The 22,385-nt window shown below is 45.0% G+C and overlaps 1 pseudogene; it reads left to right on the top strand.

The window, feature by feature from the left end:
* Positions 1-21,660: 21,660 nt before the first annotated feature.
* Positions 21,661-22,039, top strand: LOC126513762 (40S ribosomal protein S20-like; annotated as a pseudogene).
* Positions 22,040-22,385: the final 346 nt, after the last annotated feature.

The following is a 22,385-nucleotide window of genomic DNA, read 5'->3' as shown; positions in this document are numbered from 1 at the left end:
ACCCGACAATTTCCGTACCTTGTCTGTGCAGTCACCAGGCTGCGGCCCCGTCTTGGTTATCTGTGGCATTTCCCAAAGCCTGGACATGCCGGCTAATGAAAATCCCTCCAATCCTTGGGAAAACCTTCCAAACATTGCCAGCAGCATTCTCATCAACAGCAACTACCGTTTCCATGCCTCGAGATTACTGGTCCCTTAAGTGTCTATTCCCGGTGACCACCTCGAGATTAAAGATGGCTTAAGCCTCTCTTCCTGGTGTGTCAGTAAACTCTTCCCAAGCACACATAAAAACCAGAGCTGATTACACTTTGCTCACTTGGACTCCCATCTCCCCCTGGGGCTGCATAAGGACTATAGGACTCAGGGCTCACATGTGTTTCTTCAGGGTTGTGGTAAGAACAAGAATGACCTAGGCCAGAGGTGGACGGCAAGGAGAACAGGATCTTACTCTTCTGGGACTCTTTATGTGCTGCATAGCGTCTTTGGAGAGCAGTCTAAGACAGTGTAGAAGGGTCTAGAAGTCTCTTGGTATTCCTGAGTCCTAGGATCAAATTGCTGTTAATGACTGGAAAAGGAAAAGAAACTGTGAAATTTTGTTCACAAGGCAAAGGCACCTCCAGGGGCTCATGTTGACAGTTCAGAGTGGGTGAGGAGTGGGGATGGTCGCACCTACACTCTTAGCGTTGGGACAGCCAAGCCAGGAGAACTGCATGCTTTAGACCAGTTTGGGCTACATAGTGAGCTCCTGTCTCAAAAACAAACAAGTATCTAAAAATAGTGGCACACAGACATACATGCAGGCAAAAAACTCATACACACAAAATAATAAAATAAATTAGAAAATTCTTTCAAAAAAATGTCTGGGTCAGTAAGATGTCTCAGTGGGTAAAGATAACTTGTACCCATCCAGCAGGTCCAGTTATTCCAGGGTCTGAGGGGCACTACCTGAAAGAACATGGGCGAGAGAGAGGAACGAGGCCAAGCAAAATTCTCTTGTCAAAGCCTCAGTTTATTAGCGTAATGGTTGTGGCTTATATAGCCCTCGAATGAGGAATTTGGGTTGGGGTAGGGGGTTTTGCCAGGGTAGCAAAGGTCAGCACACCTGGTATAAGTGGAAACATTCTTTTCGTGGCTCCGTTAACGAACAACTCTCAAGGTAGTTGGGATGTGGGGGCTCTCTGCAAACATTCTTAGGACAATGGTCCCTGCTATCAAGATAGTTGGGATGTGAGGCAGGTTCTGTCAGCCAACAGCTCTCAAGGTAGTGGGGCTTTCTGCAAACATCCTTAGGACAATGGTTCCTGCTATCATCTTTGGGAAAATGGCTCCTGACAATAACTAAATACTGTCAACCTGGCTACGAGGCTACCAGAGTTCAATCGTGGGAGGACCCACACAGCGGAAGGAGAGAACCAACTCCCATGTTCTTTAACCTCCCATGTACACGTGCATGCACACACACACACACAGATGTAATAAAAAGTTATATTAAAACTCTCTAGCTTCTAGAACTTTCTAACTTGATCCTAATGACACCTTCTCTGAGAGTCATGGGCAAGCAGCAATGTGGGAGCTGGTATAGTCAACGAGGCCCTTGTTGCTCAGGGCTAGAGGCACTGTGTTTAAGTGTGGCATGGTTGGTGTTTCCTAACGCTGGTGGCGATTGGTGACTTTTTTCTTGTGTCTGTCAACAGAGGATGGTTGTTATTTGCATCCCATGAGGATGACTAGCAGAGGGTGTGAGTGTGTGGGAAGAGTACATGTCACTGCCTTAAACCACCTCAGCTCAAGTCACTGTCACAAACAGCGTCTCCCGTCCTTGTCACTGACAGAACTATTTGGCACTCCAGGGATGGCACCTGTCTGATTTCTTGGCATCTACTATATGCATGTCACATTAGATATACCATGGCTGTAACTGAAGCTTGGTGGCTCCAGGAAGCTCTTGACTCCCCCGGCCCTTCCTTCTCGAGGCTAGGAAATCTTCAGCAGTTTTTGTGATTTTCTGTTTCTTTAACATTTAAGTTTTTCTATGAGGATGCCAAAGGCTTGTTGAAGAAGGCATGAAGGGACTAGAAGCTTGATCAGTATTGAATCAATTATTCAATCAACCCATGGGCAAATGAAGGCTCTTCTAGGCCAACTGGATGGAGGTTTTATGGAGATCATTCTCGGCCCAGCTAGAGTTTATGTGCACAAGGACAAGGAGGTGGGAAAGGCAGAGGGAAAGAAACATGTGCCCTGGGGGTCTCAGTCCCCAGGGCATCCTAGCCTCTTTTACCTGGGATGGTATTGCTCCGGGGTGAGAGAGCTGTAGGGCAGGGCCCCTCTGTGGAGCTAAGACCACAAAATCCAAAATGTCCCAAGGGACATCAGTGCCTTTGGGGGTGGGGAGGGGGGAGATGAAATTCTCTGGTTTATTTCAGGCCATTCTCCAGGGCCACATGTTCTATGTATTTTCTGTCTTTTCAGCTTGGATTGGGACTTGATTTCATGTGCTCATAAAAGGTAGCTCAGGGGTTTCACATGACTCTGGAAACAGTTTCCTTATGTGACTTGGGATAGCCTGGAACTCACTATGTAGCCCAGGCTCTCCTCAAACACACAATCCTCCTGCCCACTTCTGTAAAGTGCTGTAATTATAGACACAGACTGCCATGGTTGCCTTCCAAAGGTTTTTGTTCTGTTTGTTTTTGAGACAGGGCTTCATTGTGCAGCTGCACCTGGCCTGGACTTCCCTACATAGAGCAAACAATCCTCAGACTCAGAGATCTACATGCCTCTGCCTCCTGAGTGCCAGGATAAAATGATGTGGGATTCCCCTCTGTATGCTGTGAATGCCATTGGTTAATAAAGAGGCTTCTTGGGCCTGTGACAGGGCAGAATAGAGCTAGGCAGGAAAATTAAACTAAACGCTGGGAGAAGGAAGTCGGAGTCAGTGAGATGCCGTGTAGTCGCCTGGAGGAGAAGGATGTTGGAGCCTTGCCAGTAGGCCACAACTTCTTGGTGATGCACAGATGAATAGAAATGGGTTGATTTAAGATGTAAGAGTTAGCTAAAAATATGCTTAAGCTAATAGGCCAAGCAGTTTTGTAATTAATGTAGTTTCTGAGTGATTATTTTGGGTCTGGGTGGCCACGAAACGGGCGAGCAGCCTCCAATTACAATAAAAGGCTTGTTAACACTCCACACAATTTAAACAATTCTTGGTGTGTGTACATGTTTGTGTGTGTGTGTGGTGCCTGTGTGTATGTTTGTTTCTGTATGTATATCAGTGAGCGCAGGTGTGTGCACGCCACAACACATGTGTAGAGATAATAGGACAGCCTCCAGTGTTCCCCTGTGTCTCTTTGTTGGTTCCTGCTGCATGTGCCAGGCTAGTTGGCCCACGTTTTTTAGGGATTCTCCTGTCTCTCAGACATCGGAGCATAGGGGCACCAGCATTACAGATACAAGCTGCCCAAGCTCCCATGTTAAACTTAATGGGCAGTGTAGGGGTCCAAACACAGGTCTCCTGCTTACACAGAGGGCACCTTCCTTGCTGAGCCATCTCCCTGGCACTTATGAAAACTAAACATTTGGCTTTATTGGAATTCGTTCTTCTTCACGTGAAAGAGTTTTTGAACAATGTAGCCAGTTGTATAATGACAGCGACAAACAGTTCAGCAGGTCTCGCTGGCTCTGACACACAGGCTGCTACCGACTTCGACATTTGTGTTTGCTTGTTGTTTGTTTTGCTTTTCCCAGAATGCCATAGGAATGAACTGTATTGGGAAGCCTGTTGAGGCTGCTGTCTTGGCTCTAGACGCCCTTGGGTGCAGGACAGTCTGTGTCTCCTTGCTGACCAGCTGACGCCCGACTGTGGATACAACGCATTTTATCTCTTCACCAGCGAACGGGTGAGTGTTTTGTTGTTTGAATCAACTGTGGAAAGAAGTACCATAAATATTTGCACACAGGTTGTCGTGTGAGCTTAGGTTTTCATTTCACTAGGATAAATATAATTATTCATAATAAAGGTGTTGGGTCATATGCTAAACAGAAAAGAGGACTGTAGTTTTAAACTACCATATGGAAGGACGATACAATCCTCCTTCCTGTTTAAGATTTGAGCAGCATCCATTTCTGTGAATAACATTTCTTCACAATATTTGAAGCTATATTTTCAAAACAAAAGTGTTAGTGTTTTTTGCCAAGGGCTGGAATTTTCTTTTTGGTTCCTCCATCAGAGTCATCTTCTCTAGAGATGAGATGTGGAGGAGAGAGGAACACACCCCACAGCAATGCCCCAGACACAGAGGGCATACTTTATCCTGCTTCTTCCCCTTCCCAAAGGACATCGATTTATGTCTCAGTGCTCGCCCTTTGGGAAACTTGCAATTTTATGATTCATAGAATTTCTTTCTGGGCTCAGGCAATACCTGAATTTTTAGTGTTGCCTTCCCCTGCCCGCCCCCTTAAGTCTTCACATAGGCTAACAGCATCCTCATTCTAAAGTGAAAGTCTTTGTCTTGGAGACCAAGACAAAGGACAGCAGGAGTCCTTCCTGGAGCCCTTTAGAGGTCTGCAGTCTCTTGCTTATTCTCCAAACTGCTTTTATAGGGTGATCTAGAGTCCTTCCAGCCAGAGTCCCAAAGGGCAGTGTGAAAACACGGTCCCAACAGCAGTATTAATTGCAGGTCTCCTATAAAAGCATCATGCTGTATGCTTTTACTATTGACATTTAGTTACTCTAACAGCTTCACATACAGGCACCATCGTTGTCTTTAATTGTAGATGATGCACAGGAGCCTAGAGTGTTTAAATAATTCACCCAAATATGTCTCATTTTTAAAATTGGCTTTATTGAGGCTTAATAAGTATAATAAAAATTATACACACACACACACACATATTGATACGATTAGACACATCCACAAACCCGTGTTTCCATCACTGCAACATAGGTTCTACATAACATCATCGCCCAGCATGTTGTGTGTGTGTGTGTTAAGAATTAAGAAGAGATCTACAATCTACCCTCTTACTATATTTGAAAGAACACACAGTGCCACATGGCTAACTGTTGGCCCCATGCCGTAAGTGGATTATTAGAATATACACACCACGAATAACAGAAACTTTATATGCATGGAAAATGGTTCCTCGTTTCCTCTTCTCCACTGCCTGCAGCCCCCACTGTCTTCTCTGCTGTGAATGGGAACGGTTCAGATGCCCCGCCCCTTGGTGGGACTGCCATCGTCTGTTCTTCCATGGCCCCCTTGTTTCGCTGGCGCAGTCTTTCAGGTACAGCACGGTATTGCACAGAGCAGGCTTTCTTCTGTGTAAATGCATGTGCCTGAGAGCCCCACACTCAGAAGGGTGAGACAGAAAGGCTGGAGTTGAAGGTCAGCCTGGGCTACATAGCCAAGTTCAAGTCCAGCACAGGCTACATAGAGAGGTGCTATCTCGAAAAACACAGACAGAAAAACAAACAAACAAACCTCTAAATAATATATGCATAAAAGTGGAATAACATTCCACTGAGCATGCATGTGTGTGTATAAGTGTGTGATTATATATGGATAATATGTGAGTATCTGTATATATAATAAATGTGTTCGAGACCGTATTTGTTAATGTACATATGTGATATACACATATCACACATCACATCTTTTTGTTCATTCACCATTGGCTGACATTTGGTTTGTTTCTATTCGCTGTGAACGGTACTATAATGAGCAGCTTGGGTACCGATATCTTTCTGAGGTGCAGGTTTTAATTCTTTTGGTTTTGCAGGCTAACGTGGCTGAAGTGGAATTGCTGGGTTGTGTGGCGGTTCTGGTTTGGGTTTGGGGAAACACTTCATACCGTTTTTTCCGTAGTGACTGCCATTACATTTCCCCAGCCAGGTGCCTCACAGAGTCCTCAACACTCTAGAAAGCAAGGACTGATGTCGTGAGCATTTCAGCAGGGGTGTTAGAGAATCAAGAGAATCCCAAGAACACGCCCTGGGGCACCATTGGCATGCCCAGGGACAGGGTGGATTTTCTCACCTCAGGACACTAGAGAATCACAAACAGTTGGGCAGATTTAGAATTAGTCTTATTATTAACCCAGCTTTCAGAATTGGGCAATTCACAATCATCTGAAGTCAGTTTTAAAATTTACCAGCAGACAGCAGTAAACAGGCAGATGCAACCTTCCATAGAGTCTGACGGCAACGTGCAAGGGTCAGCTACATAAACTGGTTTACATATTCTCCAGGATAGGACAGGGCAGACAGCTGGCTCAGCGGTAAGAGAGCTTGATGCTAAGCCCAGCAATGTCTGCTCTGTCCTTAGAGCCCATGTGGTAAAAAGAGAGGAGGCTCTGGCATGTGCTATCCCCCAACCCACCCTATACACCAATTTACAAGGAAAAATAGTAAAAATGCTATATATTCCACGTTGCATTCATAAATCATAATGTTACCACAAGCAGGGTCGACTGTCAGCTCATAACTATGGAATGAAAATCTATTTATAAAATAACAGAAGACCATTCAAGGTTCGGATCCTAAAAGGATTTTCTGACCCAGCCAAGCCTGTGTGATACGGCTTTCAAATCACTGAGTGCATCCGTTCGCTCATGTGCATAGCCTTGCTTCCATTTCTGAATTCTCCACTGTGTTCTCTGCTGCTCTTCCCTAGGCCTGGCCATGTCCCAAGCTCTGGTTAACTCCTTCCTGTTGGATTGTGCTCACTCATGCCTTCAGACTCCCTGACCATTCTCATCAGTGGGGATGCAGAGTAGGAAGTCCCTGCTCTGGGAAGTGGCATGTGTATCCCGAGAGTGTTCAGAGGCCTGGGCTAGCGCTGGCTTTCACCTGGGGCTGAGGGATGGGCACTCCCTTAGGGTCCAGACGACTGAGCACGGCCAGCACAGGAATAAATACTCTGCTCGGTCCTTGGTGCATCCTCCCAGGAGATCTCGGTGCCTGTGGCGGTTGTGCAGAAGGCTGATGTCATGATGGGAGAGGCCAGCACACAGCTTGGACCACAGCAACACCTCCGTGAATGTCAGCGTTAGCAAGGATGACCACAAAGATGAGCTGCTGCTCCCCTATGCACGGCTCTCATCTCTGGTGACAGCCATGCGACGCCCGGCCGAGTCCCTCCAGAGCTACACTTTCTCTGTTCCCTGGGACTCATTTTGGTTTCCCCTGCAACTGTGCTCCATAGAAGGACATTTCCTCGCCGAGTCCACACAGCTGTGGCGGACTATCCCATGCAGATGTGTGTAACACTGTGTTGAAATCACCTAACAACACGTCGCTCAGAACAAATCCCTGCCGCTAAATGACACATCTGTATACACCCAGCTCTTCATCTCGCCACTTCAGAGTCTCACCATCTGCATGTAGCTCTCACTCCTAATTTCCCTCCTCGTAAAGTATTTGCAAGGGAAAAGCCTTCAGAGATCCCTGTAGCCGGTGGAGACACACCTAAAGAAACACAGAAGGAGGCCCTATTTGTGTTTCCCTATGTCCACCTACAAAGACGAGGGGCTAGCCTGCACCCACAGCTACTGCTTCCCTCCAGGAAAATCCCCAAAGATTCCAGGGGCAAGGCAGAGGACCAGCGAAGCCAGGCATCAGTGTGCAGCCGCGAGAATGGGGCAGAGCAAGGAGCTCTGGCTTTGCTGTCTGACACCGTGCCCGGTGAGCATGGCAACCAGCTCCCAGTGTGGGTACCAGTTTGTCTAACTACATAGTGATTCACAATGCCCCTTATGAGTTGCCTGTCAGTCTTGGCCACTATCAGTCAGAGTCCCAGGGCTCCCCCAGCCACTGCTGCCACCGCCAGACAATATCGCAGCCACTTTCTGTTGCCTAGAAACAAAAACTTCTACCATGATGTCAAAGCCCAACCATTTATATCTTGGAATTCTATTGGTGGAAATCACCACCTGGAACAGAGATCCTGTTTTCACATGCTACCTTCTCGAACACATGGGCAGCCACAAATAGCTCAGTGTGGTCCCATCAGCTGCTTCTCCTGTATAAATGGCGGGGGAGATTAGGGCTCAAATGAACGCGAGCTTCAAGAAAAATAATCAGGGACTTAGAACTTGGCAGCATGTGCATATGCTGTTTGAAGCATAGGGTATGTGGGATTTTCTTCATCTTAGAATCTCTACTGTGTGTCCTGGTGACGGCATGCCTTAGACATTCTGGTGTTTTGGCATGGGTATTAGAACTGACCTCCGATCATTTCGACCTCCCAACTGTATATAGAAAAGAGAAATTTGTATCCGATGTGAAGACAAGCATCACTTTAGACGTTAGTTTACAGATTTTTCTTTCATGTGAGGTTTTCTGAGTTTATAGTTCTATTTAAGAAATGACTTCATAAGGCTGGAGGGATGGCGAAGTGGTTAAAAGCTCTTGCTGCTTTTTCAGAGGGCCGGAGTTCAGTTCCAAGCACCGCCTGCCTGCCTGTAATGTGAGCTACAGGAAATCTGACACCCTCTTTTGGCCTCTGTAGATACATGCATTGGTGTGACACAGAAAGACACACAGGCACGTAATTAAAATATGGATTGGTCGTTTTTAAAAAATTACTTTATACCTAAAATGTATTCAGTTTGGATTGAGCAAAATATTACGGATTTATTCAACAAGTACGTGTTGGACTTCAAGAATGAAATAAGTAAAAATTGGGAATAAATTAGGCTTTCCATTGTCTAAGCTTTGTATTGCAAGAAATTTTGTTTTGTTTTGCTCCTGTTTTTGTTTCGTTTGAGACAGGCTCTCCTTTCCATGGCCCAGGACGGCATCCAACTGCTTTATCCTGGTTCTGCCTCCAAAGCACTGGGCTGATGGCGCTGGTAACAATGTATTACCATGGCTGCCTTGGGAAAAAATCTCAAATAGATACTGTGCTCCTTTTTCTTTGCCAATTTGACACAGTCAAGAGACACCTGGAAAAGGGGAAGCTCACCTGATGAGTCACCACCTCCGGGAGACTGGCCTGTGGGCAGGTTTGTGGTCCCTGGAGCATTCTGTTGGTTTCAACTGAAGTGGGAAGACCAGGCCCACTGTGGGCGGTGCCATGCCTAGGTCCATGGTTGTATAAAAAAAGTAGCTGAGTACAGCAAAGGAAGTAAGCCAAGCCATGGCCTTTTCACAGCCCCAGTTTCTGACTCCAGGCTTCTGGCATCAGCTCCTGTCCTGACGTTCCTTGATGGCAGATTCAGCATGGAAGATGTAACGAATCTGTTACTCCCCAAGCTGGTTTTGAACTGTTCTTTTTTTCTCTTCTTTTTTCTTCACAGCAACAGAAACTAAACAGAAACATGTATCATCTCATTCTTTTCTAGTTTGTTTTTATCACAAGTGAAGCAGACCTCTCAGGAAGGTAGGGAGAGACTGGAGTACAGGTCTGTTATTGATAATTAGCTGCCTTTTGTTTGTTGCTAAAAATGTTTAACCACTGTCTGTCTTGGCATTCTCTCTAAAGATGCAATTTTAGATTGTTGACTGGTTTTCATTATTGCCCAAAGGTCTGAAGATGAGACAATGGCTGTGATTTCTCTGAAAATGTAAACTGCTATCTTGTAAACTCAATCCCATTGTCTTTTCACGAATCAGAGAAAGAGGAAATGATTGAAGCCTTGGTTACAGACACAGAGGAGCAAAACCAGAGAGGAACTGCCCCAGGTGGAGTTGGCTGGCATGCCTCCCTCTGAGGCTTGCTTTGTCTGTTTCTGGGGTGTGTAGATGCTCCACAGGATAGAAGACAGGGCACACGGGGAGGATTCTGGGAGAAACTTCAAGGACTGTACACTGTGGCCTCATTTTCCTGTTTGCTCACCATCTGACAAATGTTCTCCAGGATTATGACATTATTTGTTAGCTAGGTCCTTCTTTATCAGGTGTTTCTGGAAACTGTGGGGATGGGGGACATGTTTTATGACTCCATACTTCCAAGGTAAATGGTGACTGCCTAACCGTGACCTGTTGAAGAGGTTAGTTTTGCTGATAGAAACCTGCCTCTCTCTGCTCAGTCAGCAGGGCTACTGTTCAGGAGGCACACAGTTAGCTATCACCAGAGATGCCTCGACTATTGCGTTTGTGACCAGAACAAACCAGTTATGATTTTAAAAAACTAAAGCACCTTTATAAAAACTACAGGATATTGAAATCCCACACATGAACTAACAGTTCTGTTTTAAGAGAAAAGAGACTTTTCCAGCCCTAAGACCTCAAGATGAGCCTTATAATCTGTCACAAAACAGTGTAATTTCAGTGTGTGTGTGTGTGTGTGTGTGTGTGTGTGCTCGCGCGCACGCGCGCGTTTACATACACATGGAAGCAGATGTCAACCCAGGAGCCATCAACCTTCTTTGGTGAGACAGGCCTCTCCTCTCACTGGGATCCAGGGCTGTCCTCTCTAGGCTAATGGTGAGCCAACCCAAGAGATGCTCTTGTCTTTCTTTCTTCCCCAGGGCTAGGATTTATGTCACCACACTTGGTTTTCTCCCCATGGATACTGGGGCCTGAGCACTGGTCCTCGTGCGTGTGTGACAAACACTGTGCCGACGGATCTATCTTCCTAGTCCCCAAACTTTGCAATTAATTTTGAACAAATTGCAAAGTGTCCTTAGGCCTGTTTCCTTATTCATCAGATTCTAATGGTAGTATCTACCCAGAGGACAGAGTGAACACACAGTGAAGTCAAATGCAAAGCTTCCCTCATTTGCAGTGTCTCATACAAACTTAGTTATCATTTTACCACGGTGGAAATCTCTTTACATCTAAGCACCTCAGTTGTTTTCCACACTCACCTCCTCAACTACATTGCCTGGAGATCATAATCTTTAGATTGACAGCCAAGGTCTTCTCAATAATAACTCTTGAAACTTTCTTATGGTTAGTCTTGCCTATGGCTCTTTTGTATCTCTGGAATCTTTACATTTTTCCTAATGTAAACCACAATAAGCAAGTCCCATTCAAGGATAAAGATAAGGGGAAAAATAAAAAATGCAATCTGAGAGAAGATAGATGAAGAAAAAAAGAAAATTGTCCTGACATTGACAGCAAGTCTTTTTTGAGTGGTTAATGCAAGGCCCAAGATACTGCTCAGCATAGAGCATAGGAATATATGACTTCTGTGGAACAGGCATTAGGCTGAGATAAAGAGACTACCATGATAAGACATAAAACTGGTGAGGAGAAAGACCACCAATCCAAATCATCATGGACAAATTAATTAAATCAAGCAATTAACTAAAGCAAGCTCTTTTATTTATGTACATTGGCTGCCTCTTCCTAGGGAGAGGTTAAAGAACTCAGCACTGGATGTGAGGAAGACAAGGTTTTTATAGCCTAGGGGTAGGGAGTTTCCAAATGGAGGATTTGGTGAGCAAAATAGGTGGGGTTACAGGAGAGAACAAAAGTGTAACAGGCTAGTCAAGCAACCTTCTCAAAGACATAATTGCAAGGTAGTCATAATGAAGTCATAACAACAGGTAGTCATAACAATATGTAGTCATAACAATCTTCTGAAACAAAGGTAGGATTGTAAGCTGTTTATAGCAACTTTTTGAGGCAAAAACATGGTTGCCATTTTCTGGAACAGTGAGAACAGAAGCATTTGCAATTAAGGCTATAGGTGGGGCCTAGTTCAATCCATAAATAGGAATGAATCTAGTTTGTCTTTATTATAAAGTGGCTTTTAAACCTAAGATAGAGGTAGGTTGGTCCATCAGTTGTCTGGATGTTTAACATTGTTATCATCCAAGCAGAACAATTACCATCTTCATTAGCTGTACTGTGCCTGCTTACAAGGGACCAGCATAAGACAGGTGTTGACATTTCTTCATGGAAGATCCCTGGACCCATCCTTCTGTGCCTCCTAGCCATCTGTATGTGGTTCTACCTTATTATAATGGTCTGGGAAGTGAAAAGTATATAGGCTGGGGAGGAACAGGGAGAAGGGCTTCATCTGTAGGTTCATCATTCCCCATGGTGAATACAGACTTTCCAGTGTTGCTCCTGTGGGGTTACTTCTGGAAGTGACCTTATCTGAGCTCTATACAGAGCCAAATAAACACACGAATTCTATTTTGAGTTGAGTAAGAAAGGCCCCCATAGGCACATGTATTTGAATATTTGATTCCCAGTTGGTGAAACTATTTGGGAAGGATTAGGTTGTGTGGCCTTCTTGAATGTGTATCAGTGGGAGTAGACTTTGAAGCTGCAAAAGTCCATGCCATTCTCAGTTAGCTCTCTTTGTCTCTTCCTCTTAGATAAGATGTGAGCTCTTGCCTGGCAGTGGTGGCACACGCCTTTAATCCCAGCACTCGGGAGGCAGAGGCAGGTGGATCTCTGTGAGTTTGAGGCCAGCCTGGTCAACAAGAGCTAGTTCCAGGACAGGTTCCAAAGCTATAGAGAAACCCTGTCTTGAACAAAACCAAAAATAAATAAATAAATAAATACATAGATGTGAGCTCTCAGCTACTCCTCCAGTACCATGCCTACCTGCCAGCTGCCATGCCCCCCACCATGATGATCATGGACTCTAATCTTCTGCAACTGTGAGCCCCCGGTTGTTGACAGAGGCTGCTTGTGCATTCCCAGTCTCCCAGACCACGAAATAATCACTCAGAAACTATATTATTTGCAATACTGTTTGGCCAATAGCTCAAGCATATTTCTGCCTAACTCTTCTTATATCTTAAATTAATCCATTTTTATTAATCTGTGTATCACCTTGTGACTGTGACTTACTGGCAAGATTCCAGTGTTTCTGTCTCCTGCAGGAGGCTACATGGCTTTTCTCTGACTCCACCTACTCTCTCTTTCCTCTGTCTGCTTGGAACCCGTGCCTTGCCCTATTCTGCTAAGCCACTGGCCTAAACAGTTTTATTCATTAGCCAATAAAAGCAACATGTAGAGAGAAGGACTTCACACATTACCAAATAAACTCTTCTATAAGAAGCCTAGATTCTGATGGTTCTTTACAGCATTTAGAAAAGTAACTAAGAGCCGGGCAGTGGTGGCTCATGCCTATAATGCGAGCACTTGGGAGGCAGAGACAGGCGGATCTCTGTGAGTTCGAGGCCAGCCTGGTCTACAAGAGCTAGTTCCAGGACAAGCTCCAAAGCCACAGAAAAAGCCCTGTCTCAAAAAAAAAAAAAAAAAAAAAAAACAAAAAGGAAAGAAAAGAAAAGAAAGATAACTAAGACAGGTTCTCAGAGTGATTCAGAGGAATCCTTTGGTTTGTCACTGGGACTTCATAGGAAGTATCTCCCCAAGAAAGGGAAGTCTTGAAATACTAAAGGAACCTAAAAAGCTTTTCCAGAATTGAAATCCTAAGATGAGACTGAAAAACTGACCTAGGAAATTGGTATCAGTGAAATGAAGGACACACATAGAGACAATGACAAAGTAAAAGACACAAAAGTTAGACCAACATGGGCTGAGAACTATTTTTCAAAGATAGCAATCAGGGCAGTGTTAGCAAGATAAAATGACCAGAACAGGAAAGAAAAGGGCAAACTCACAAGAAGGACACAAACAGCAGCAAGATATTATAGATCTGGGAGCACAATAAAAAAGTCACCCGACTGCCTACAGCTGTCACTATTTGGGCAAGATCTCATCAGTGAGCTGCAAGTAATTGATGGGCATAGCTGCTCGCTATTGGCTGAAATGTGGCTATTAGTTACAGGAATATATCCCTAAGCAACGTCTTAGTTTATTTATGTACTAACATAGATTTCCTTTCCTTCCATATAACTCAAAGTAGGCAGGTGGCCTCAGGCTAATAACTTTCTGCATATTCATTCTTTTAGCTAAAAACCAAAACTGTTTACTAAGGAAGTGAATCCACAACTCCCCCAAACAATCAAAGGTTAAAAAAAAAAAAAAAAAAAAAACAAGAAAAGATGGGTCTGGGGAGATGGCTCATGGGTAACAGTGGTACCGTGCAAGCATGAAGAACTGAGTTCAAATCCCCAACACCCACGTAAATCAGGTATGGCTGCCTATGCCTGGAATCTGAGCCCTGGGATTGAAGGAAGGCAAGGAGGACACATGAGGCTCTCTGGGGATTGCTGGCCAGCAGCCTAGCCCAAAGCAATGAGATCCAGGTCCAGTGACATCACACGGGCACAACGCAGACTCTTCTAGCAGAGATGTTTCAGTGAAAAATTGCCAAGATTATGTTGGCTTGTGAGCGTGCCTATGGGTGATTTCTTTTCATTTTTATTAAGATTTCTTAACTGTACAAGCTAATGGGCTTCATCATGCTATTCCACCCATGTATATAACATGCTTTGATCATTTTAAATCAGACATTATCCTATCTTATTCCACCCTACCACTTGTCCCCTTCCTCTGTCTCCAAACCCCCATTCTTTCATGCATTCTCTCTATTCTTCTCTTTTTTCTTTATTATCTACATGTAAACACACATGTAGATATGTAAATAGGACCTTCTGAGCCCATTTAGTGTTGCTTAAATGTACACGTTTTCAGGGCTGACCACTGGTATTGGATGACCACTAAGGGTGCTCACCTGGGGTGACTGCTTATCTTGCTCTCATTAGTTGCCTATGGTTACAGTCAGGGATGGGACCTTGTGGAATTTCCCTTGTCCACATTATCCTAACAATTGGTGATGGGTTTTGTTTTTTGTTTCTTCGTCAGGAGGGGGCTTAATTAAGGTGGGGATACCAGCTCTGAATGTGGGCAGCATCATCTATCTTATGGGCTTCTTAGTTTGGGATTACAGGTGTGCACCGGGGCACCGGGATAATGGGGTTCTGGAGATCAATCCCATCACTTCACATTGACAAGTGTCACACAAATGAATGATATTCTCAATTGTGGGGAGATTCAATTTCTGTTGTAAACTTAATGTTTGTAAACACAGGTCCTTTTCTGGAGTCTCTGTTCCATGCCATTGTTCTGCTGGGTCCCAGGACCACCAACGTTGTTTTATTGTTAAATCTTTACAGCAGGGCAGGATAACAGATAGAGCCAACCCCACTTCCTTTCCTCTTTCAAAATTCCATTTTACCTGTTCTCAACAATGAACTTTGTAGCTTGAGAAGCTCTTTGAAAACCTCCGTAGTGATCTGGATTTATCCATCACATTTATAGAATAATTTATAGAAAATGAACTCTATACTAGCCTTCTTCCTCTCCGCAAAACAACCTAGCCTTCTTCCTCTCCGCAAAACAACCCCGGTTCACATTTACTCACATTTCCTTTTTCTTCGTTTGACCTTTAACTTTTACAATCTTCTCCACAGAGATGCTGTGTATTTGTGCCTCCTTTTTTTTTTTTTCTGGGTACTTTATATTCTCATTGCTATTGAGACTGACATTTTAGAATCTGTTTTATTTTCAAACTGACTAGTGGCTTTGCTTCCATTTCTCTTGCCGCTCTGTCCTACTGGCTAGTGCTGCTATTCTGGTTTCTGACTTCCAAATCTTATTAAAATAAGCCTTGTCGCCAGCCTGGCTCACCTGTGGAGTTCCAGGACTACACGGGGCAGTAGCTGGATTGTATGTATAAGAAGCAAACTTCAGGGGCTGGAGAGGTGGCTCTGTGTTTAAGGGTGCATACTGTAGGCAGGAGGTGCACAGGCAGGAAGTATGTCAGATGTATGTTGTTCCTCATTGTATAAAGGTGGGAGCTATGTAGCTTTGTGAGTTTTGCCTTTATAAGCACCTAACTAGTGGAATCACAGCATTTCTCTGGGAATCCTGGGTAGGGACCTGGCCAGTGTCCATCATCCTGGCCAGTACTCAATAAAGTTTGGTTCAAATTTAAAAAAAAAATAAGCCTTGTCGCTCAAGGTATTTTCATTTTGTTAATTTTTCCAAAGATTAATTCCTTAATTTTTAAAAGAAGAAGCTTGCCGTGTAGACCAGGCTGACCTCAAACTCACAAGTTCTTTCTGCCTCTGCCACCTGAGTGCTGGGATTAAAGGTGTGTGGTTCTGTTTTTTTTTTTTTTTTTAGATTTTGTTTTTATTTTAAATTGCCTCTGTGTGTGTGTGTGTGTGTGTGTGTGTGTGTGTGTGTGTGTGTGTTGGGGGGATATTTGTCTATCAGCGCCCCAGAAGTAGGCACTGGATCCCCTGGAGCTGGAGGGTTGTGAGCCAGCTGGTGCTGGGAACCAAACTCAGGTCCTCTGCAAGAGCACTGCATGCTGTTGACCACTGAACCGCTTCTCTAGACTCAAGGTAATTTCTGAAATGTGCAAAGCGGGATAAAATGATTCCATTTGCAAAATGTCATGAAAATATCAACAGTGCATAAATGAGAATCTTCATGGCACGTGTGAATATGTCCAACTGTTCAAGGTAACTATCACAGAGTTACCGGAGACTTTCTAAAGGGTGTAGTCCAGGGTTGGAATGTCCTACTTTTCTGGAAAGAATGCCTTATGTAATTAAATATTAAGCAACTTATTTTACATGTTTTTATTATACTCATTACATATTTGGCATTAAATAGAAACATTCACACTGAATGTGAACAATCTGAAAGTTAGTATTTCAAATACTGTGATCATCTCCAAAGTTTCCAGGGGCCGGTAAGCCCCTTGCTCTCAGCTTCCCAGCCCTGCCTCTCTTCATAGCTGAGCCCCAGCTTGCTTCCCTCCCCCCACCACTTACGTTAGTTTAAATTTCCTACAGCTTTGTTGCGATGGAGACAACCGTGCTTGTTTCTTTATTGTCTGTGCCTTTCATTCAGTGAAGTTCTTTTGAAACCCATCGGTGAGGCTGAATATGCTAGTTTGCTCATTTCTGTAGTTAAGTAGTATTCCGGGACATAGACATACCAAAGTTTACTTTGCAGTTAACTTCCTGATAGACACTGCTATTGCTTCTTGTTCGGAAGTACTATCGCAAAGGTAATATGGAATACCACCCATCAGTCTTTGCGTGGTCTCATCCTTTTGCTACTTTTTAGTAAATACTTGGGAGTTGCACAATTCCTCGCACAATAGGGTTATGCTTCATTTTTTTAAACAGCTTCTAGATGGCTTCTGAGTAGCTGAGTTGTTTTATGTCCCTGCCCATGGCTGTATGGGATTACTAGCTGTGTCCCACCTTTGGTGGCCTCAGATATAGTCTGCTGTATTTGTTTTAACCTTGTCTGTGGCTGTTCACTTCCCTATTCTAACTCCTGTCATTTTTGCCAGTCTCCCCCTGACTGCTCCTGCCTCACTTCCTGTGTGTGTTGTGGTATGAGTGTGTATGTCCGTATCATCAGGTGCTCTCTCTCTCTTTCTCTTTCTCTTTCTCTCTCTCTCTCTCTCTCTCTCTCTCTCTCTCTCTCTCTCTCTTTCTCTTTCTCTTTCTCGGTTCACCACTGGCCCTGGTGTCACCAATTAGAATAGGCTGGCCAGCAAATCCCAAGGATCCTCCCGTCTCTGCCCCCACACAGTGATCTCAGGTGGGCCACACAGTACCTCATTGTTACATGGGTGCTGGGGATCAGAACTTGGGTCCTACATATTTTCCCTGATGGCTTCACTTTTTAGCTTCAAGATTGTATTGAGCACAAGAATTTAATATTTAATAGTGAATGGTATTGATACGTACTAGTCAGTAAATATTCCCTGAGTTACACTCCCTTTAACAATTTAAAACACACAGTCCAGTTTATAGGCATCATAGTCACTATGAAAATTTTCAATTTTGAATTCAGGATTTTGCCAAATTCTTTTCACTGGCCTCGACTCTTTTCATTTTACAATTTACAATGATAACTTTATCTATTCATGAAGTTCCTCTTCTGTATGTGTGCACCTCCCTTCTTAGCCCTGCTGCTGTTACTTTTTACCTAGCCTGTAAGAGAAAGGAAAAACTGAAAAGGGGGACAGGTGAGTAGCAATGTACACAGAAGAAACGATACAAGTCCAAGGAAGAGACAGAGCATCCCCGAGTTTCAAGGTGCCCAGCGCAGAGGACAGAGGGCTGCTGGCTGCATACTGGCCATTTCCATTTGAACTCCCAGTGGGCTGGAGCCCACTCATCCTCACCGTTCTGTATCAGAGAGCCCAACAGACCAGGCCTGGCCACTTGTCCCACAAGTGATCTGAACAGCAGAGAGACCAGCAGTAGTGAACCAGGAAAGGAGTTTATGTCACTACGGCCAACACCAGCAAGGACAGAAGTCTAACAGTCCCTGTACTGCTTCTGTGGTGTGTACTGTACTGTCAAGACAGTGGAGGCAGGTCAGCCTATCTAAAATCTGCCCTATCAGGCCAAGCAGTTTTCTTATTAATTAACCAATGAAAGCAACAGATTGGTATATGACACTCCCACATCAAACCTGGACCCACAAGGCCCGGGCTGGTGGGATGGTAGGAAGACATCCATGGGCTCACCAGCACCTTGTAGCCCCAGCTAAGTCTATCCTATTATGATGACCACATTTGTGGTGGAAAAATGGGAGAGAAAGAGAAGCAGAATGGTTCATGTGCTGTGGAATGAGACAGAAAGGATGAAGGCAGTAAGGAGTTGGCTGATTTAGGAGGCCTGCTTGCTGCTTTGGCTGCTGTCAAGGGCCATGTCTGGGTCTGTGGCCCTACAGCAGCCAGGATCTGAGTCAGACATCTGTGGCTCCTGTTGTAACCAAAGTCTGTGTGGTTGCCTGGGGTCTGATCAGTCACCTGGTACCATGTTCACGCCCAAGGGCCATGCTACAGCTGAGGCCATACATATCCGAGTGACATATACTACTACTCAGTGCCATGGTGACATCTGGGCCAGGCCATGTCTGTGTCCATAGCCCTACTGTAGCCAGAATTTGTGTTGATGATGTCTATGGCTCTTGTTGCCATTGAAGGACATGCTGATTCTCCAGCTGGGCCACCAGCGGGGGCCATGTTTGTGTCTGAAAGCTGTGCTACTGCTGGGGTCATGCTGATGTTGGTGGCCTTCACTGCCACCTGGGGCCATGGTGACATCCTGACCCAGGCTACTGCTGAGGACCATGTCTAGTTCTGTGGTCCTACCGTAGCCAGGGTCTGTGTTAAAGTCCATGGCTCATTGTGCCGCTAGGGCCCAAGTGGAAGCCAGGGGTCTGAGCGGCAATCCGTGGCCCTGTTGGAGTCTGGGAACCATGCTACAGCGGGGGCCATACAGATCTGGGTGACCCGGTGTCATCCAGGCCCAGGCTGATGGCGAGGACTATGTCTGGGTCTGTGACCCGATAGCAGCGAGGGTCTGGGTTGACATCCTTGGTTTCTGTTGTCACCAAGTGTCGTCTGGATGCCCAGGGTCAGATCAGCTGCCTGTGTCCATGTTGGTGTCAGAGGGCCATGCTGAAGCCTGGGCTGCACAGATCAGGGAGGCCTGGGCTGCTACCTGACACGAAGAACTTGCAGCCAAAGGCCATGTCTGGGTCCTCGGCCCTACTGGAACCAGAGTCTCTGTTGATGTCTGAGTCTCCTGTTCCCATCAAAGACCATGCAGATTCCCAAGATCTGGGGTTTATAGCCATGTCTGGGTCCATGGTCCTGCAGCAGCTGGGGTCTATGTTGATGTGTGTGGCCTGTGTCACCTCAGGGGGCCACAAGAACCATGTGTGATGAAATCAGAGGGCCATGCTGAGCCGGCCCTGCCCTTTGCTGGCCCTGGCCCTGGCCATCGCTGGACACTGCAGCAAGAGAACTGGCCCTAACCCTCATGGGAGAGCTGCCCCTTTCTGCGCTCAGGAGGGATGACCCCACCCCTCACCACAGCTGAGAGGGAACTTACTCTGATGATATGGGCTTAGGAGAGCTGGCTCCACCCCTTCTTCTTTAACAGGCCAACTCCAATGGCCCCAACTGACCACCTAGGCCCACAGCCGGATTTTGTGTTGACCTCCCCTAACATCTACCCATCTAGAACCGGCTGGGACTGTACAGGGGCCGCTCTTGCGGAATGACACCGGCAGGATCTCCATAATTGGAGTGGCCACAGGATATCCCAGAAGAGTTCTGGTGAGGATCTGGGGATGATGGTGTCCCAGAAACCAGAGGCCTTGAACCAGACCAGTGAGCTATTGCAATGAACATTTGCTACTAAAGCTGATTGGACAAAAGGGTGTACTGTGTGACACACCGCTCCCAGTGCCACCAAGACTAATGAAGAGCTGGGAAAAATGGAGAAACAACGAGGGTTGTTTGGGGTTTTATTTTGTTCTTAATTTTGATTGCTCGCTTTGTTTTGTTTTGGTATGATTTTTTAAAATAATGTTTTGGGAAGTGCTGTAGGGGTGGGGGAGGATATGGGGGACTGGGAGGTGAATGTGAAATTCCTAAAAAAAAATCAATGAAAAATTTATGTTAAAAAAGATCCAAATAACAATAAAAAAAATCACGTTCAGGTTTTAGGCTTCCAATGGGGCTTGTATGTCCCAGGTTGACGCCGGACTCACATAAATCATCTTGTTTTGGTCTCCTGAGAGCTGAGATTACAAGTATATGTCACCTCCCCTCTCCTAACACACACATTCATGAAAAAAGACTGTTGAGGAAGAGCCTGGTGTGGGTAAGGGCGGAAGTGGGGGTGGGAGGGTAAGGATGGGGTGCTGAGAAGTGTGTGTTGATCCTTATCTGAGGCCTGATCATGGGGATTCCTGGTGGTGCCACCTCTTGGGGGCAGTGTTGGCATCTCGGGATGTCTACTAATAAGGCTCATTGAGACAGAGTTTGAGGTAAGCTGTAGAAGAGAAACAACTTAGACCAGGTTATTGGCTTGGAATAGTTAGTGAGGGCGGTGACCGGGCCCTCCTTCATGGAAGAAGACTTCACAGAGGGGCAGCCAAGGGCAGTGCCCCAGAAGCTCTGACCACACAGCTGAGTCTTCAGAGCTGGGCCCGCTCATCAGCAAGATCCAAGCAATATGCTATAATCTGCGGCCCAATTGTGGGATGTCATAGAATACTGTTTCAAGTGAATGCATTTGGGTCTATTTGGGGAGTAGTTTTATAAAAGCCTATGGCCAAGCATCCCTGAGATTTATAACACTAATAAAATTGTGTGGTATTGTTTCAGAAACTCTTGCAACTGAAGACCTAGACTCAAAGGCTGAGGGCAAATTCAGGAGTCCAGAGTATAATTTATTAAGAACTTATAGACAGAGCCATACCTTGCTGACAGCAAGACAGGAAGATCATCACACCTAATAGTAGGAGAAGGATTCACATGCTAAACTACACACCGGAGAGCTGGGACCAGCCTGGATGCCCTGGATTCCTCCAATCAACAAATCAAGCGTCAGAAACAGTCCCTCGATGGCAAAAAAGTCTGGCTGATAATAGTAATTATGTTATTTGTCCTGTAAGGAGTAGAGTATGTGCTGAGGTCACCTGGCAGACAAAACGACATCCGTAATGAAGATGGCTACAGTCACGTCGGACTGGATCCCTATGGATATTATGGTCTGACATACTTAAAATTTAAACTTGCATAACCAGCCTGGAGTATTGACAATAAATTTCTGCCTTCAGGATGGAAGTGTTGAGAACTATTTCTCACTCTCGTATGGTTTAGGTTTCAAAAAATGGTTGTTGCTCTCTGAGACGTGGTGGCATGCACGGTAGAGCTCTGCTCGGTCTGCACCCATGCTGACTCACCTGCTGAAGAACAAGTTGGTCAGAAGCTGCCCGCACCCATGCCGTTTAAAGATGCCAGAAAGACGGTGGAACCCGAGGTGGCCATTCACCGAATTTGAATCACACTCATAAGTTGCAATGTGAAGCCTCCTGAGAAGTTGTGTCCCGACTTGACCAGACATGTGAGGGAGAAGAATCTGAAATTGAAAGGGCTGGTGTACATGTCTACCAAGACACTAAGACTCGCCACAAGAAAAACACCTTGTGGTGAAGGTTCCAAAACATGGGATCATTTCCAAATGAGGATCCACAAGCGACTCATTGACTAACATTGTCCTTCCAAAATCATTAGACATAAATACTTCCCTCAGTATTGAGCCAGGAGTAGAGGGTGAAGTCATGAGAACAGTTGCCAAGTCAACTGTTTTAATAAATTGACTTCGTCAGTTGATAAAAACAATTTGTTGTGTTTTAAATGAATAAATACATGGGAAAATATAAAGCATATTAGAGCCTTAACTATAGCTGGGTTCAAGCACAGACATGTATACATCACACATGTATACATGTACAGATATACATACACATGCACACACAAGTACACACGTGGGCACAAATACATAAACATATGCATTCACACATGCACATATGTACACACACCTGTTTAGGAAAAGACTATTAAGAGACTAACTTGTTAATAGTGGTTTTCTCATGATAGTAAGAATTAGATGATTAATTTGAACAACGAACATATGTTTTCATCGTGACGAAGCTGTACCAATTG

Source organism: Alexandromys fortis, unplaced genomic scaffold, assembly GCF_014885135.2.
Source record: "Alexandromys fortis isolate MF-2015 unplaced genomic scaffold, M_Fortis_MF-2015_v1.1 scaffold_110, whole genome shotgun sequence".
NCBI lineage: Eukaryota > Metazoa > Chordata > Mammalia > Rodentia > Cricetidae > Alexandromys > Alexandromys fortis.
Note: the sequence above shows the minus strand (reverse complement) of the source record. Positions and strands in the feature narration are given on the sequence as shown.